This window comes from Lethenteron reissneri, chromosome 30 (genome assembly GCF_015708825.2).
Source record: "Lethenteron reissneri isolate LAM-NWPU_2019-01 chromosome 30, ASM1570882v1, whole genome shotgun sequence".
Taxonomy (NCBI): domain Eukaryota; kingdom Metazoa; phylum Chordata; class Hyperoartia; order Petromyzontiformes; family Petromyzontidae; genus Lethenteron; species Lethenteron reissneri.
The window spans coordinates 11,110,652-11,128,940 of record NC_083808.1 but is presented as its reverse complement, the minus strand read 5'-3'; the positions used below and the strand labels follow the sequence as shown (position 1 = coordinate 11,128,940).

General features: G+C 49.6%; 1 pseudogene; it reads left to right on the top strand.

The window, feature by feature from the left end:
- Positions 1-12,013: 12,013 nt before the first annotated feature.
- LOC133349597 (uncharacterized) lies at positions 12,014-17,093 on the top strand (annotated as a pseudogene).
- The last annotated feature ends 1,196 nt before the right edge of the window (positions 17,094-18,289 follow it).

The following is an 18,289-nucleotide window of genomic DNA, read 5'->3' as shown; positions in this document are numbered from 1 at the left end:
GAAGTGGGCTGTTTTATGAAAAAATACCCATGGTAACATAGAAAGATATTTATTTCCAATCCAGCAAAAAATATGGCTCACTAACCTCATTCCTCAGTGTATGTTCGACCTGAAATGATTCACCAGTTGAATCATCGACGCATTGCACAGTGTACACGGCACTGCGGAGCTTTCGCATTCACAATTTCATTTTCACCTCGTTGCCAGTGTCATTGTCAAGCCTTTCAAATAGCAACAATGAATGTGGCTCTGTGGATGGACCCCAAATTATAAGGCACGGATGGAATTATTTTACATTTATCAGTACAACCTCTTGGTGATTGTTATACCTGAAAGCCATTTGAGAATATTTCCCAGCAAGTGACCATCAGTGCTTTAAGTACACGTGCATGCATACGCAATTTCCTACATTCATAGCAGAAGAGTCCTCGTGTGCATGATTTATTGTACGAGTCCAGCCAGAGATAAAAGCCGGGCCTTGTACCCAGGTTGCACATTTTTTATATGCACTTATATATGCGTTATAAAAAACATCTACAGTATTTCAAACGTAAACATATCCAAACCTTTAAAACCGTCTCCACTCAAGAGGAACCGCACAACTACGTGACATTGTGTTTCTTTAATTACTGATCTGTTTTTTTAAAGAAAATTATAATGCTCTATTTAATGTTCGTATTCTTGGTTATTTCGGTAAAGTCACGTAGATAGAAAACTAAAAACTAAAAAAATCCAAGTAAAATTTGAAAATAATAAACTAAAAAAAAACACAATAAAAATAACATTTTATTTAAAGCTTTCGTGACTGCAGGGATTCATATTCTTGGTTCTTTCGGTAAAGTCACGTAGAAGGGAACAATAAATAACAAAAATATAAAACAATAAAATTCTCACGACGTTTCGGCTGCAACACAAAAAATTATCATCAGGTGTGAAATCCACAGCAAGAAATTTTGAAAAAAGTGGCGGTTTTATCTTAACGTCAGCACCACGGACAGCGATTTGGCAGTTGTTCACATGGACGAGTCCATCTATTTCGATTTAAAGCTTTCGTGACTGCAGGGATTCATCTTCTTGGTTCTTTCGGTAGAGTCACGTAGAAGGGAAATAATAAAATAAAAAAAATTTACAATACAATTCTCACGACGTTTCGATTGCAGCACAAGCAATCATCATGACTGGCTCCGGTTTAACAGTAGAGGTCTCACTCCGAATCAGTCGAGCGGCATTATCTTTTCATCGGTTGCGTAACACTGTGTGGAAGCTACCTGGTATATCGCTCCACACGAAGCTTCAGGTATTCTCGGCCACGGTTATTCCCTCCCTTCTCTACGCTTGCGAAACGTGGGCCACCCTAATGGAACATCTTCGCCGGTTAGAAACATTTATGCTGGCCTGCCGATGATCCTGGGTTTAACCAGGCTGGATTGTCTGAGGAACTCACAAATCCTTGAAAGATCCGGACAAAGTCCCATCGGTGAGCTCCTCTGGCAGGCAAGACTGCGTTGGCTGGGTCATGTAGCCCACATGCCCAGCCACCGCATGCCTAAACAGCTTTTGTTCGGCCGGAGAGAGGGGGCTAAATGGGCGCGGCACAGGCTAGAGACGAGATGGAGTGATGTGGTACAAGAGGATGTGGATCTGAGTGGAGGAGGCTCGTGAAGGTCGCTACTGTGCAGTTGGAGGCAGTCGCCCTCCAGCAACAACGGAGGGCAGAGAAGCGACACTCACAACAACGAGCGGAGCACCGGGCGAATAAAACACAGCAAGTTGGCACAGTAGGGGCATAGGTGGTGCATCGGCCAGTCATCTCAGTCAGTCGACCCATGGCACCTGCTGAGTCTGCCCCGTGACCTCATGCCAGAAGGCGTTCGACACCTCACGTGGTCTTAACGTGCACATAGCCTGGCACAAGCGCCGTGGTGATGTCACCGCCACTTAGTGGCGAATGGTGGTTGTTGTTGTTGGTGGCGATGTTGACCTTTTGTAATTTTTAAGTAAAAAAATGTCTACAGGGATACGACGCAGGCACATGCAAAATTATCTACTCTTCTGCGAACAAAGATGGCAAAATAATATTTTTTGTGTCTAAGCAGGTGAATGGGGAAAAGAAAGAGTGCTAACCATTATTGAGTGCGTTGGTGTCAAATAACATCCCTACACAGACAACGGCCTACTCGTCACCTCCGTTGATTCCACTGATGCCAGTGGTTCTTGGCCCATGATCTCGCCTTGAATGCTTTTCAATCCCAAGCCATCCTGATGAGCACCAGAAAGCGAATCACCACGTCCATGTTTCCTCATAGCATAGTGACAGCCGACTCCCAACTATTTCGCCAACCACATGAAGTTGCCCAGCGTTACTTTGGACTCCACCTTATCCTTCGATAATCGCACCACATCATCAGACCTTGCAACGACCCCCGTCATTGACATCCGCTCATCGCCGCCGACATTGCCAGTACCCTTTCCTGCAACATGGTGGGATCTTTCCTTGACTATTGAAACTCTGTCCTTGTGCGAAACTCCAATGGTTGCAACAACAAAAAACCTCGCCCTTCTCAACCTCAGCACCTGTCGTCCTCGGCTAGTATCAATCACCTCCCTGAACTCCCCTCCACTGGCTTCTTCATCGCCAGCGGGGGCCAGCTACAAGAAGAGCGCCTATCTCCGCCATTTCGCCTCTTTTGGTCGTTCACTGTGTCTTTCTTCGCTCCTGTCCCTCTGCACTAAAGCTCGTTGTAGAACTCTTTGCACAGCGCGGCTCAGCCTCTACACCGAGGACCAGGACCGGCAGTGCCAGGCACCGTTTCTCTACTTGGTTAGCCACCCCCTTCCCCACCTGTAAAGCAATCCTGCTGCAAATTCACAAAAAATACATCTACGACTGATTTTTAGGTGATACTTACAGGCGTTTGAATGGCATGCGGAGATTGGCTCCATATCTCAAGAGTCACGGTTACTTGTGTCCACTTAATATGTGCGCGTTTACACATCACATTATTATTCAGAATCAGAATCTTTATTTAGACTGCAGGAGGAATCCGATGAGCTATGAAGCTCTTTTTCGCAGATGTCCAGTATAGCCAGGTCAGCGATTATTAAAACAACAACCCAAGGCTACCTTATTTCCTGCAGTGGACTCGGTCACACAATATAGCAAGAGGGTCGATGGTACTATCAATAGTCATCTACACATTCTTTCATCAGGCTGTGTTCTTAATACATGGTGCAAAACAACTGCCCGGTAAGTCCCACAGTCTTAACGGCTGTAATTTCATAAGAATACAGTATTTTAATATATCTGGACAGGGGCCGTTGTAAGGAATGGCTCAGTGGCAAGGACGCAGCCCAGCTGTAGCACATTTTCGACAGGCAGTCCTCGGGTTACGAATCTACTTCCTTCCTGAGACCCGTTCGTAAGTCGAACGGTTCGTATGTCGGGACACAATAATGCACTATTTAAATGCCCATACGGTCAGTGTTATGAAATGTGTTACGGTTCATAATTAAGAATAAATATTGTACATTTGCATGTAACACTGTAAAAAAAACTGTAAAGGAAATAAAACATAAAATTTAGAGTCAGATGGGGGGCAATGGGTCGCCACAATTGCACCCACACGCGCGCATGCAACAACAACAACCGCCATTCGCCACTAAGTGGCGGTGACGTCACCACGACGCTTGTGCCAGGCCATGTGCACGTTGAGGCCACGTAAAGTGTCGAATGCCCGCTGGCAGGAGGTCACAGGGCAGACCCAGCAGGTTCCACGGGTCGTCTGACCGAGATGACCGAGATGACTGGCTGATGCACCCACACGCGCGCATGCACGCACACACAGACAGACAACGATCTCCCCTGTGGTCTGAATCGGCTGTTGGGGCAAATGCTGTTAGTTAACAGCGCCTTTGAAAGCCGGCACGACACACGAGGGGGTGAGTGGCCAACATCACTCCCGGCCGAACTTTCTCTCCCCAGTGGCGATGTTTATACACCGCACCCGGTACTCATTTGAGGCTGAGTCAACCTAGAGGAGGCCCAGGACCAGTTCAGATAATCGTCACTGGTGCTGGCCGTGAGTTGCAATCGAACCCGGGTCGCCAGGTTTGTAGTGCAGCGTGCTAACCGCTACACTACCACTCCCCACCGACCAGGTACTCAAAGACAAAGATCCCTCGTGTACTCACTCACACTTTCACACATGCACACATATCCGCGCACACATGTGTAGTAAGTTGCAGGAGGCTTGGACGACGTAGTTGGAGGCACACGTATTTATTAACACCAATGTATTTACAGAACCGGGGATACGCAACACTTGAAGGGGTATTGGCCCCTTCACCCGTCTAACAGGGAGACCCAACGTCTACCCCGGCTAGCCTACTCCCAGGTCCTCCACTACAGAGCTAAGGGAGGCTATCTATCCCAGCCCTGGTCAAGCTGGGATTCCCGGCACCCTGAGTCTCCAGACCGGCTCTTATAAAAACATCAGTTTGGGCTCTCGGGGTCACGCCACCGGCTTTCCCTGGTCGGTCCTGACAAGAACAGCGAGCCAGGGGAGTTCCGGGGCCTACTCTAGCTGGTTTTCAATCTTCGCTGGTTAAAGCTAACACTCGACCTTGAGCCCTCCGGCTCACCACCTTATATAGCAATCGGCCCCCGGGGGGGGGCCGTGGGGGATGGCAGGTGCGGACGTCGGTGTGAGCACCTTCTCTGCGTACGGCCATAACCACGCCCCTTGTGTTTGTTACACATCCGTGCCAATACACCTTTACAAATACACCTCTACATCACCCCCCCCTGTACAGCCCGCAGCCGTCCCCGGCTGCAACAAAGTCCCAACAAGATGCCTCCCCCCCCGAATTCGCGTGTGCCTCGCATAACTATAACAACAACAACAATAACCAGCAACCAACAGAGGAAAAAAAAACCCCGCCCCGACGCACCCCCTCTGAATAAATACCCCATCCCACAAACACACAACATATATACAAGCGCCCAGGACGGTCCCCGCAAGGTCCCCACCAGCGGCCGGTCTCACAAAAGTCTGCGCGTTTTGGCGCGCGTTCTTGCAGCGGTGCCGTCACAAGGTGCAGCCCCGGTCGGACCAGTGGTGGGTGTCAACAGTTCTGGTGCGGGAGCGTCAGGTATGTCCAATGAGCGACCCCCGACCCCCCCGGGTGGGGTCGCAGGACGCGGGCGCGTCAATCCCGGTGCACCTGGAGGTGGAACAGTCGGTGACAAGTCAGTCGAAAGCAGCGAAGTCGGGGAGTCGGTGGACCCCTCACATGTTTGGCCACGCGTGTGTGTGTGAGGAACATGAGGCGCAATGAATGGCTTCAACCTGGAGGGGTGCACGTACCACCGACGCTTACCCCATCGGACGCGCACACATTGTGGCCGCAAGACCTGTATGACTTCCACTGGCCCCCGCCACGGCCGTACCAGCTTAGACGAGGTCGCCAGTGGCACCTGGGGACAGTGCAACCACGCCTTGTCCCCCGGTTTCCATTGGAGCACATGTGCCCGACCCAGCCTAAGCCTCTCATTCGCCCTCTGGCGGAGTTCCGAATTCTGTATGGCCGCCTCCCGCGCCTCTGTCAATTTCTCAATGTTAAATTTGACGTGGTCGGACAATTTAGAGTTTGCATGCGGCGTCGAGAGCTTTAGCTGAGTTGCAACAGGCGGGTTAGCCTCGCGGCCATACATGAGGAAGAAAGGCGAAAATCCGGTGGCCGCATGAAGAGCCATTCTGTAGGCTGCCAAAACCCCCGCAATGTGAAGGTCCCAATCGGTCTGGGATTCAGGGACCTGTTGGGACAGCATGGATGTGATAGTCCGATGCAGCCGCTCCACCATCCCGTCAGTTTGCGGGTGATATGGGGAGTTTCGAATTTTTTCCGTACCCAGGAGGTTGCACACTTCGCGGAGGAGTTTCCCTGAAAATGTTTTACCCTGGTCAGTCATCAGCCGCTCTGGAGCACCCTTGTCGAGGATGTAGCCCTGGACAAAGGCTTCCGTGATGGCTGCTGCCGACTGGTTAGCTAGGGGCCAGGCCATAGGCCATCTCGTGAAATATTCAACCCCTGTCAATAAGTACCTATTTCCCCTAGGTGTAGCGGGAAATGGCCCAAGAATATCCAGTGCAACGAGCTCGTTAATCCGGGAAACCTTTATGGACTGCAGCGGAGGGTTGGACCCCCTCGCCGGTGGTTTCCGCTGCGCGCATTGCGTGCACGACCCCAAGAGATCGCCCACGTCCCTTGCCATGCCCGGCCAGGAAAAAACGAGTTGGAGCATGGCAAGGGTCTTGTGAGTCCCCAGGTGAAGGAGCCGCTCATGCGCAGCCCACACCACTCTACCCCTCAATGCGGAAGGCACCACCAGCCGGTGGCAGCGGGATCTCCCGTCCCAGTGCTTTAAAAGCCCCTGGAACAACCCCCACAAGTCAACTTTTTCCGCCCCCTGACCAGCCCCCCCGATGCGACGGCGCAAAGCGAGGAGGGAGGTGTCCTCCATTTGGAGGCGTCCTCACTCCGCCATGGACAACCCCAGCAAGGAATCCCTCCCTTCTTGCTCGATAGGACCCGAAGTTGAAGGCGCATCGGCGGCGGCCGCAAGGACCGAATCAGCGATCACATTCAGAGGTCTACAACGCCCCGAACCCAAAAGGCAAGCGCACTCGGAGGTGGGCGGCAACTGCGACAGAGCATCAGCGTTCGTGTGGCGGATGCCCTTACGATATGTGGTGACAAAATCGATATCTTGGAGAATCTCCAACCATCGAGACAACTGTCCCGATGGTTGTTGAATCCGCAAGGTGTACTGCAGCGCCGCATGATCTGTATGGACGGTGAAACGTCGACCGTATAGATATGGGCGGTACTGCTGAATGAAATAAACGATCGCCAACAGTTCACGACGGGTAATGCAGTACCGTAGTTCCGTCGGAGACAACACCCGACTCCCGTAAGCCACCACATGCTCTACACCCCCAATGAGCTGCGAAAGCACGCCCCCAGTGCCCGCGTTGCTTGCGTCTGTATCAAGCAAGAAGGGTTGTGAAAAATCAGGATAACTCAATGGCGGAGCCCCCACCAGGGCATCCCGGAGGGAGCGAAAAGCAGCCTCCTCCTCCGGTCCCCAATGAAACTTGACTCCCTTGGACGTCAAGGCATGCAAGGGTTTCGCGATTGTAGCAAAGTCAGCTACAAACCGTCGATAATACGACGCGAACCCAATGAAACTCCTGACCTCCCCCACCGAGGTGGGAGTCGGCCAGGAGCTGACACATTTCGTTTTGGCGGGATCCGTGGCAATCCCCGAGCGTCCGACAATGTGACCCAAATACCGCACTGATTCGCGGAGCAAATGACACTTCTGCGGTTTGAATTTTAAATTGGCAGCCCGCATTTTGAGAAAAACAGCACGCAACCTCTGGAGGTGGTCATCGAATGTTTTACTAAAGACGATGACATCGTCTAAGTAAATTTAACATGAATCCCATTGCAACCCCGCCAAGACCAATTCCATTAACTGCTGAAAAGTTGCCGGCGCAGAATGTAGCCCCATCGGCAAGCGGTTAAATTGAAAAAGGCCGTGCGGCATACGGAAAGCAGTCTTAGGTTTAGATTCCTCGTCCAGAGGGAGCTGCCAGAATCCAGAAAGCAAATCCAACGTGGAAAAGAACCGCGCCCCCGCTAGGGCATCAAGCGATTCATCCATCCGAGGAAGCGGGTATGCGTCGGCTATGGAAATCTTCTTCTTGTTTCTTTCGGTAAAGTCACGTAGAAGGGAAGTAATAAAATAATAAAAATAAAACATAATAAAACAATTCTCACGACGTTTCGGCTACAACGCAAGCAGCCGTCTTCAGGTGAAGAATGAGACACTACCAAACTAGGAGCTTATATATAAGCTGCCTTGGGGGTTGAAGAGCGCCTTAACAAAAAGAATGTGCATGTGAAGAGGGATTTAGCATATTCATGGAAAATGCGTAGGCGTTGGGCGGGGGGGTGTCAAAGTCATATTATGCCCATGCATTATGCAGGATCAGCAGCAACCAAGGGGGGTGCAGGGATTAGCAGTAACAAAGGAAAGGAATGTTAATGATATGTAGCTGCAGTTACTCAACAACCACGTAGAAAACTAAAGTATAAACTACATAAAAAACTAAAGTATAAACTGCATCGCACCATCAGTATACTTACTATACTCTATAATAAGCTGAGTTACTAACAGCAAGTAATACATTACAATTTTACCTCGTAAAAATTCTATAATATGCTTCCATCTAAACCTTATTCTCTTACATCACACGAGCATATACCGTACTATATACTGCCATAGATAAACCCAACATTAAATTATATACTGTATTGCTGTAAACCAACCTATATCTTATACATTTAATATCACACTATGTATTATTCTACACACCCTAATGTGTATCGAAATGGTTTATTACGTCCTTCCAATGATTGCTGAGCCAGAATCCATCTTCTCGGTTAAAATTGTCTCTGTGTTTGTATATGTGGATCGCCTCATGAACGAATCTCTCATGATAGCCAGATGGCTTGCAGAGAACCTCTGTCTTGGAGAAGTCAATATCATGTGAGCCCACTGAGTTGTAACAGTGATCTGCCACGGCTGAGGTGTTAGTCCTACCGTGTTTCAGGTCAGCTTTATGTTCACGGATGCGGTCCGAGACATGTCGTTTGGTTTCACCAATGTAACTGCTACCACAGAGGCAACTTAGTTTGTAGACGCCAGGGTACTGTATGTCTGGAACCACATCTTTTACAGACGGTACCAGATCACGGATTTTATGTACTGTGTTGAATCGGACCTGGATCTTGTGTTTAATCAGGATTTTGGAGATCTTTTTTGTGACCCCAGCAATGTAGGGTAAGGTGATGGTCTTGAAAGGCTCCTCAACAGGATCCTTCTTGATGGTTGGAGTGATGGCTTTGCGGATTGTATAGTCGGAGTAACCATTTGCCTTAAGAGCTTGGCGTACGTGTTTGAGTTCACTGGAAATGTGTTCATGGTCGGAGATGCATTGGGCTCTATGATATAGAGTCTTGATGAGGGAATTCTTCTGGGATGGATGTATATAATTTAATGTTGGGTTTATCTATGGCAGTATATAGTACGGTATATGCTCGTGTGATGTAAGAGAATAAGGTTTAGATGGAAGCATATTATAGAATTTTTACGAGGTAAAATTGTAATGTATTACTTGCTGTTAGTAACTCAGCTTATTATAGAGTATAGTAAGTATACTGATGGTGCGATGCAGTTTATACTTTAGTTTTTTATGTAGTTTATACTTTAGTTTTCTACGTGGTTGTTGAGTAACTGCAGCTACATATCATTAACATTCCTTTCCTTTGTTACTGCTAATCCCTGCACCCCCCTTGGTTGCTGCTGATCCTGCATAATGCATGGGCATAATATGACTTTGACACCCCCCCGCCCAACGCCTACGCATTTTCCATGAATATGCTAAATCCCTCTTCACATGCACATTCTTTTTGTTAAGGCGCTCTTCAACCCCCAAGGCAGCTTATATATAAGCTCCTAGTTTGGTAGTGTCTCATTCTTCACCTGAAGACGGCTGCTTGCGTTGTAGCCGAAACGTCGTGAGAATTGTTTTATTATGTTTTATTTTTATTATTTTATTACTTCCCTTCTACGTGACTTTACCGAAAGAAACAAGAAGATGAATCCCTGCAGTCACGAAAGCTTTAAATCGAAATTTATGGAAATCTTGTTCAAGCGACGAAAATTGACACAATACCACAGTGAGCCGTCGTGTTTTTTCACCAAAACGATCGGCGCCCCCCAAGGGCTGGTGGAAGGGGATATAATATTGCGGCTAGCATGTCGTCTACGGCCGATTTGACATGCTCCTTTTCGGCGGGACTCAACCAAAAAGGATTTTGGCGGATTGGCGCGCTGTCACCCGTGTCAATATGGTGTCGCAGCAATTTAGTACAACCAATATCAAATTTGTGTTGACTAAAAACGTCAGAAAACTCGCGCAGGAGAACTCGAAGGCTCTCACGCTGTGAGTCAGACAGGTCCACTGATCCCGCGCAAAGCGCATCCAGGCATCCTTCATCACAGTCCGAATGCGGTCGCGTCGGAGGATCGGTGCTTACCTGACCCACGACCGGTTCCTCACAGGGCGCCGGCATTGCATGCGTAAGCACGGTCCCTTGAGGAACTACGGCCGTTCGCGATCCCACATTAAGGACAGCAATGAAGGGGTCCTTGTCCCCTTTCACCATGGTCTGAGCCGCTATCAAATCAGATCCATTGACCCCGGCTCTAGATGGTCCCAACAGGACCCCCCGATCCGCAACTCCCTTAGCAAACGGCCGACGCAACCTAAGAGGCACAAGCATCTGAGCTCCCGGTGGTACGCGTACAGTCCTCGCCACGAGCGCCTGCACCATCGCAAATGCCCGACGCTCAGTAGCGGGGGAGGACAAAAACATTATACGTCGGCCCGACGGGAGTTCGATGCAACCCTGGTCGATCAATATACGGATAGGCATTTTAGCCAAGAAATCCGTCCCCAACAGGCACGGAACCGCCAGCGAGGAGGAGACCAATACTGGCCCGGATAATTGGATGTCCCCAATACAAATTTGCGCGCGGATCTGCCCAATGATGCCCAGCGAGCCCCCGTTAGCAGCATAGCATGGAACCACCACGGCAAGCAAAGGATGGCTTTGAACGGGAAGGATGCTATGAATCAAATCCGATATAATAGTCGCCGATGCTCCCGTATCAATTAAAACCCGCACCTCAACCCCATCGATATGACCGACCACGACCGACGACCCCGCCGACGTGGCAACAACACGATGGCCGAGCTCCGACCACTACCCCGGTTGGAGTGGCCGCCGCATTTCGGAACACACCGACGCAACACCTGGCGATTTGCGACCCCTGTTTGTTTCAGTGAGTGAGTGTGTGACAGGTGTGTGTGTAGGCCAAACATGTGAGGTGCCACGACTCGCCGTATTCTGCTGCTGGAGCTTGGGTAGAGGCGGCGCGGCGTCCGGATGAGGCATCGCTCCGCGCCGTCGAGGAGCCCGACATCCTGAAGCCACGTGGCCCTGAAGGCCACAGTTGTAGCAGCGTGTGAGCGCCCCAGATGGCCTGGGCTGATCCTGGCGGCTCGGTCCATTCCGAGCCTGTGGTCCTGCGGATCTCCACTCCCCCGGCCGCTCCACCGCGCAGACCTCCTTCGATGGGAGGGTGGTAGCCGCCATGGCATGGCCGGCCACCCCCTTGCTGGCCTTGCAACGCAGGGACCGCAAGCTCGCGTGGATGTGGCACGCAACCAGCAAGGAACACATCTCAGTGTCGTCTTGTGCCAAGATGGCAACGTCCAACTCGTCCGCTAGCAGCAACAGCTTTTCCACCACCATGGCGTCCACTCCTCCCTCGTCCATCCGTGGAAAAGCTGCCTTCGCCAGGGCCAGGAGAGCCGTTCGGAAAGCCAGAGGCGATTCCTTGGCGCCCCGATGGCGATCGTGGAACAACTGCCTGCAGTCCGATGGCGGGCCATAGACAGCGGACAGAAGCTGCAGCGCCAACTGCAGCGTGGCGCGCTTTTCCTTTGGTGCCGAGGTGAAGGTAGCCAGGGCATCATTGTCGAGCATCGCCGGCAGCGCGTGTAGTGCTTCGTCGTCCGTCCAATTCGCCATCTCCTGATGAGCGAGGAACCGTCTTCTGAAGCCGCCCCAGTCCCCGTCCTCGCCCACGAACTCTTTGAGGGGCGGTAGTCGCTGCTGTAATGCGACGTCCGTGGTCGTGGATCGCGCCCCATCGTTCCCGGCACTCGGTACAGTGTGGGCGGGCAGAGCGTATGGCATCGCCGGTCGCTCCATTGGCGACGCGCTGGCCGGTGTTGATGACATTGCGGCTTCTGCTTGGCACTCGGTGGTCACCTGACGCAGGCTGGCCCCGCCCTCTGCTCCCACTGTAGCGATGGCGGGAAATTTGACCGTGAGCCGCGTCGAGGTGGCGGGAAGCGGCGCTGGGTGTCGGCCGCCGTCGCCCCGTGCAGCTTCTCCAGCCCCCAGCCGCGTAATCTCCTCCAACGTGGCGGCCGCAGCGTAGAGCAGCTCCGCCAGGCGGGAGTGAGCCAGCCGAAGTCCCTCGGCCGACGCTCCCCACCCTTTCTGTCGTTGCGGCGCAGGTGTACTCGGCCCCGGCTGCTCGGATCCGACTTCGGCCATCTCTGGTGCCGAGTCGGCCGAGGTGTCCTCCATCTCCGGCTCCCTGGTACGAGTCGTCCCTCGTGTGTCCATCGTTGAACGATCACTTCTGACACCAGATGTAGTAAGTTGCAGGAGGCTTGGACGACGTAGTTGGAGGCACACGTATTTATTAACACCAACGTATTTACAGAGCCGGGGATACACAACACTTGAAAAGGTATCGGCCCCTTCACCCGTCTAACAGGGAGACCCAACGTCTACCCCGGCTAGCCTACTCCCAGGTCACATTATCAGAGTTATGTTCTTTTGTTTGTATTATGACTGCAGGTATTGCGGTCTATGCAAACATGACTCCTTGCAAAAAGGTGTCAGTTTTGTTGCCAGATAGAAGGGTAAAGAACCAATTATCATATTTTTACTGGCAAATGAGGTCCCCATAGTGTAGATGCTTGCCCCGAGCTCTCATACTCTGATGGTGCATTGTCCTTGAGTTGTGCACCTTTTGGCGTCATCTGGTCCAACCCATATGAGACTAGGCTCGAAGGAAAGCTGTCTCGGGTGTGGACCAATCAACTTCAAGGACAGTGCACATTATCAGAGTTATGTTCTTTTGTTTGTATTATGACTGCAGGTATTGCGGTCTATGCAAACATGACTCCTTGCAAAAAGGTGTCAGTTTTGTTGCCAGATAGAAGGGTAAAGAACCAATTATCATATTTTTACTGGCAAATGAGGTCCCCATAGTGTAGATGCTTGCCCCGAGCTCTCATACTCTGATGGTGCATTGTCCTTGAGTTGTGCGCCTTTTGGCGTCATCTGGTCCAACCCATATGAGACTAGGCTCGAAGGAAAGCTGTCTCGGGTGTGGACCAATCAACTTCAAGGACAGTGCACATTATCAGAGTTATGTTCTTTTGTTTGTATTATGACTGCAGGTATTGCGGTCTATGAAAACATGACTCCTTGCAAAAAGGTGTCAGTTTTGTTGCCAGATAGAAGGGTAAAGAACCAATTATCATATTTTTACTGGCAAATGAGGTCCCCATAGTACTCCCAGGTCCTCCACTACAGAGCTAAGGGAGGCTATCTATCCCAGCCCTGGTCAAGCTGGGATTCCCGGCACCCTGAGTCTCCAGACCGGCTCTTATAAGAACAGTCTGGGCTCTCGGGGCCACGCTACCGGCTTTCCCTGGTCGGTCCTGACAAGGACAGCGAGCCAGGGAAGTTCCGGAGCCTACTCTAGCTGGTCTTCAATCTTCGCTGGTTAAAGCTAACACTCGACCTCGAGCCCTCCGGCTCACCACCTTATATAGCAATCGGCCCCCGGGGGGGGGGGGGGGCGCGGGGGATGGCAGGTGCGGACGTCGGTGTGAGCACCTTCTCGGCGTACGGCCATAACCACGCCCCTTGTGTTTGTTACCCATCCGTGCCAATACACCTTTACAAATACACCTCTACACATGCAAACATTCCCAAAGCGAGGCTGATTCATTACGTCTAGCGGAGGATCACTCCTCAGAACAAAATTGTTCCGCGGTTCAGTTTTGCAATTGCGAGGTCGCGTTTTAAGTTGATGTTAAAAACACATTATTTCATGAAAGCTGGTTCGTAAGTACGGGTGTTCGTAAGTCGTGTGTTTTGTAAGTACGGGTATACGTAAGTCAGGTGTTTCATAAGTACAGGTATTCGTAAGTCGGGCGTGCATAAGCTGAGGACTGAATGTACTTGTTGCAGAGGTTCACAGTTCTAATCTAGACTCCCTCTGTGATTGACTTCCTGGGTGTATTAACCATAAAATTGCACGCCATCTGCTTCACAATGGACATTCATTTTCTGACATCTTTCGAAATGACAGGGTCATTATGTGCTTGGTTTTACGGTCGAAATTTGATAAATTGCCTGAAATTACTCAATTGGGATTACACTCTCCGCTGGCAGATTCTATTCGTATGTGAAACATGCAAACTGTATATCCTTCGTGATAACCCTGCACTATACGAATGGCACGAATACTAAATGTACTCGATTGTTATTTTTATTAACTCACAATATGACGCTTGTGAAGTTACATCCTGTTGGAAACCGAATTGGCACATGCTCCCTCTGGGGTTGACATTTTTTAACCTCTGCTTTGAGGCAAGCCAACAATGTTCCCACCACAGGAATACAAAATTTATAAGAATGGCTCGGCTACCAACGGATTGGATGTACTTACATTATTTTGTTAAAACTGATCGTCCTTTGATAATTCACTGTTGGGTGAAGGCCTCCGTACACCTTCCAGTCATGGGAGACGTTTCACCATACTTCGTGATGGCCAGTGCAGGATGGTGTTATGAACCTTACAAATATGCGCCATCTGTTTCACGGTGGCCGTTAAAGATCTGTCATCATTCATGATCTAAACTCCTTATTTTGGCTGTTTCCTTAATACTGTACGTGGCGAAAAACAACTAACATTGTAGTATGTAGTCTGACTACTACAATGTTATAATAATACTTGTACAAATCTAGACAAGTTGACACTGTTTAGATATCATTCATCATTTCTTACCTTTGATGTGCCATAAATCAAACTCACATCACCAGATCCTCACCACTGCGCCACCACTCCTACCCTATAATATAATATTACAACTCTTCTTACGTCAGTGTGAAACGTCATCAAACTTTTTTTAAATGAAAGGACTAAATGTCCAGTCACCTATTTATAGAGTTCCATTATATGTCTCTTGTGTACTGTGACTAATGTCAGTAAAACATACTGCAATGCATTACAAAAAAATGAACAGCACTCAACCCAAGCTGAATTAAAATTGCTTTGCAGAAAAAAATTTTACGTTCGATTACACTTTTTATTGATAAATAAAGTGGGTGGGTAAGCGGTGAAAAAATTAGGTGAAAAAACATAAATTCACAGAAGCACGACATACAAGCTGTGATGCATTCAGTCAGTCAGTCTTACTGCAAAACATTTTTTATTTATTTTAAACAATTTCAATGACATGACCGTGCTATTACAACAATTTCAAATCAAAAGTAAAAGAGGTGCCTATGCTCAAAATGAATACATTTGATGATCGATTATCCAGCCCACGATTATCTGGCTTTCAACATTATCCAGCGGTCCCGGGCCAATCCGGTGAAACTGGCAAAACCCCTCCAAAGGCTGTACCAGTCCGGGATCGTCAAACACATGGGTGTTCAAACAAGAGCGTAGTACTACGTACATCACCAAATCAGTCTTTGAGATTGGAGTGGTAAGTATGGTACAGTAAATGCAGTGAATCCGAACCATCTCACTCCTCAATGTGGAAGGTAAAATCTTCTTTGGAATACTGGCAAAGAGGCTAACAACATTCATGTTGGTCAACAAATACATCGACACCTCCGTACTAAAGGGCGGAGTTCCAGATGTGTCCGGCTGTCTTGAACACACAGGCATCACCTCAAAGACCATTGAGGACGCAAAGCGAAACCAAGGAGACCTGGCAGTCATCTGGCTAGATCTAACCAATGCCTGCGGAGCTGGTGGAAACCAAACTCCAGACCTACCATGTTCCTGTGAGATTCCAGAAGCTCCTCCAGGGCTACTTTGACAACTTCAAAATGCGATTCACAAGTGGAGACTTAACCACCACATGGCAGAGGTTGGAGGTATGCATCATCACCGGGTGCACTATCTCCGTCATCCTGTTTTCTGTAGCAATGAATCTCCTTGTCAAATACTGGCAGACGGCGTCCAGCAGGTTCCTATAAGAGCATTTATGGACAATTTGACGATCACCACAAAATCAGTTCCAGAAGGCATATGGATTCTAAAGATCTGGTAGAGCTCACCAAATGGGCCAGAATGGAGTATAAGCCTGCAAAGACCAGAAGTATAAACCTGAAAAAGGGATGTGTCCAGGAAAAGTACCCATTTAAGATTGGAGAAGAGACCATCCCCATCGTTGAAGAGAAGCATGTAAAGAGCCTGGAGAAGTGATACAGGGCCGAGCTCAACGACAAGGAGAGAGTGAAGGAGATGCTCTTGCAAGCCAACACTTGGATGACATCTCTGGAGAAGAGTGGCCTACCTGGCAAGTTTAATGCCTGGGGCTACCAACACGGGGAACTCCCAAGACTCTTCTGGACACTACTTATCAATGAGGTACCTTTTTCAACTGTCGAGGCTCTTGAAAGGAACATCAAGAACTTCCTCAGGAGATGGATCTCAGTCCCAAGAAGCTTCTGCTCCATCGGCCTCTACAGCACAGGCAGCAAGCTGCAGCTGCGAATAACATCTGTGGTAGAGGAGTACAAGGCAACAAAAGCTCGCCAAGCCATGATGCTGCGGGATAGCATGGACGAGAGGAATCGCCAGGCAGAGATCCAAGTAAGCACGGGTCACAAGTGGTCAGCCAGCAGAGCGGTCAAGGAGTTGGCGGAACGACTACAAAAAGCGGACATTGTCGGGTCGGTGAATCAAGGCAGGCTGGTCCTGGAATGTTTGACCAGGTCAAGCTGGAACAAAGCAGACCCAAAAGAATGCCGTGGCAGGGTGCAGAGGGAGGTCCGAAAGGTTGAGGAAGAAAGGTGGCATGTCAGAGGTGTAGCCATGGAAAAAACAGGGCAGCTGGACACACTGGGAGAACATATGAGAGAAGTCACTGACCTGGCAAGACATCTGGAACATGGAAGGGCAGGGGATTAAGTTTCTGCACTGCTCTGTATATGATATTACCCACACCAACAAACCTCCACACCTGGGGGCTGGTAGAGAACCGCAGCTGTTCGCTATGTGGAAGGCCAGCCAGCTCTCCTCCTACCAAGCAGGTCTGGCAGATGGAAAGTTCAGGTGGTGACATGACCAAATACTGATTTAGCTGGCCACGGGACAAGAACAAGCAAGGAGAAAGCCAAGACAACTAACCAAGGGCCCCTGTTTCATCCATTTCCTCAGATCAGGAGACAGCGGAACGAGGGGAACAATGAGCAATGGGAGGTGACTGGGAGGTTCTAGCAGGCCTTTGGAATCAGCTTCAATTCCCGGAGGCGATAGCCAGCACAAGCCTCAGCCTGGACATCATCCTCTGGTCTAGAGGAACCAAGCAGGTGGTCCTCATCGAGCTCACAGTGCCCTGGGAGGAGAGGATAAAGAAGGCACATGAGTGGAAGCTCAGGAAATACCAGTCCCTCATCCTTGAGAGCCAGCACAATGGATGGAGAGCCTAGAATCTACCAGTTGAGGTCGGCTGCAGGAGCTTCGCAGGATACTCACTCTGGAGAGCCCTGGGGCGGCTCAGCATCGAAGGGGTGGAAAGGAAGAAGTTGGTGGCCGACGTCAGCAAGCAGGCAGAAGCGGCATCCCGTTGGATCCCGGCTGAAGAGGAACGAGTGGTGGCACGGCCAAACAAGCAGTAGGGAGGTAGGGCTGAGTTGAGTGGCAGATGGAGGAGGTAGTTCCAGGATGCTCGTTCGGCCGTCAAGCCCCCCTGAGGTGTAGTGGGCTAATATCGGTGAAGGGAGGTGCCCATTTGAGAACCCAGTTGAAGTCCCCACTCAGCTCGGTCCCAGTTAGGGGAGTTAGTGCTTTGAATGAGGAAGAAGGAGTAGGAATTGAAGTGCCATGCGGCCCAAAGAAAGTGAGTTAATTGTTTTACCACAACACTACACATCCTTTATTTAATCATATTTACAGTACAGTTATTCCTAATCACAAATGTGTTGCTCACATTTCTTCTGAGGTATACTTTGCAGCTGTGCTTATTACATTAGTCTTTCATTTCCTCTAGTTCATACGCCTTAGTTATTATAGTGATGATGTCATCAGCAATTTTGCTGATGGTAATTATTTTCGCCATTGATAGCTTTACTAGCGACTCAAACATCCTTTGGACGTGACCATCTGTCCGTCTCTTACAGCCAGCCAGCCTGCTTGCAAAATTTGAAATCTTATATAGAGCCATGTCTCTCCACCTTTCTCTTGTCTTCTCTGTGCCTATGTATCCCAATTTATCTCGATTTTCTTTGTGCTTTCTTCTACCTATCCCTCTCTATA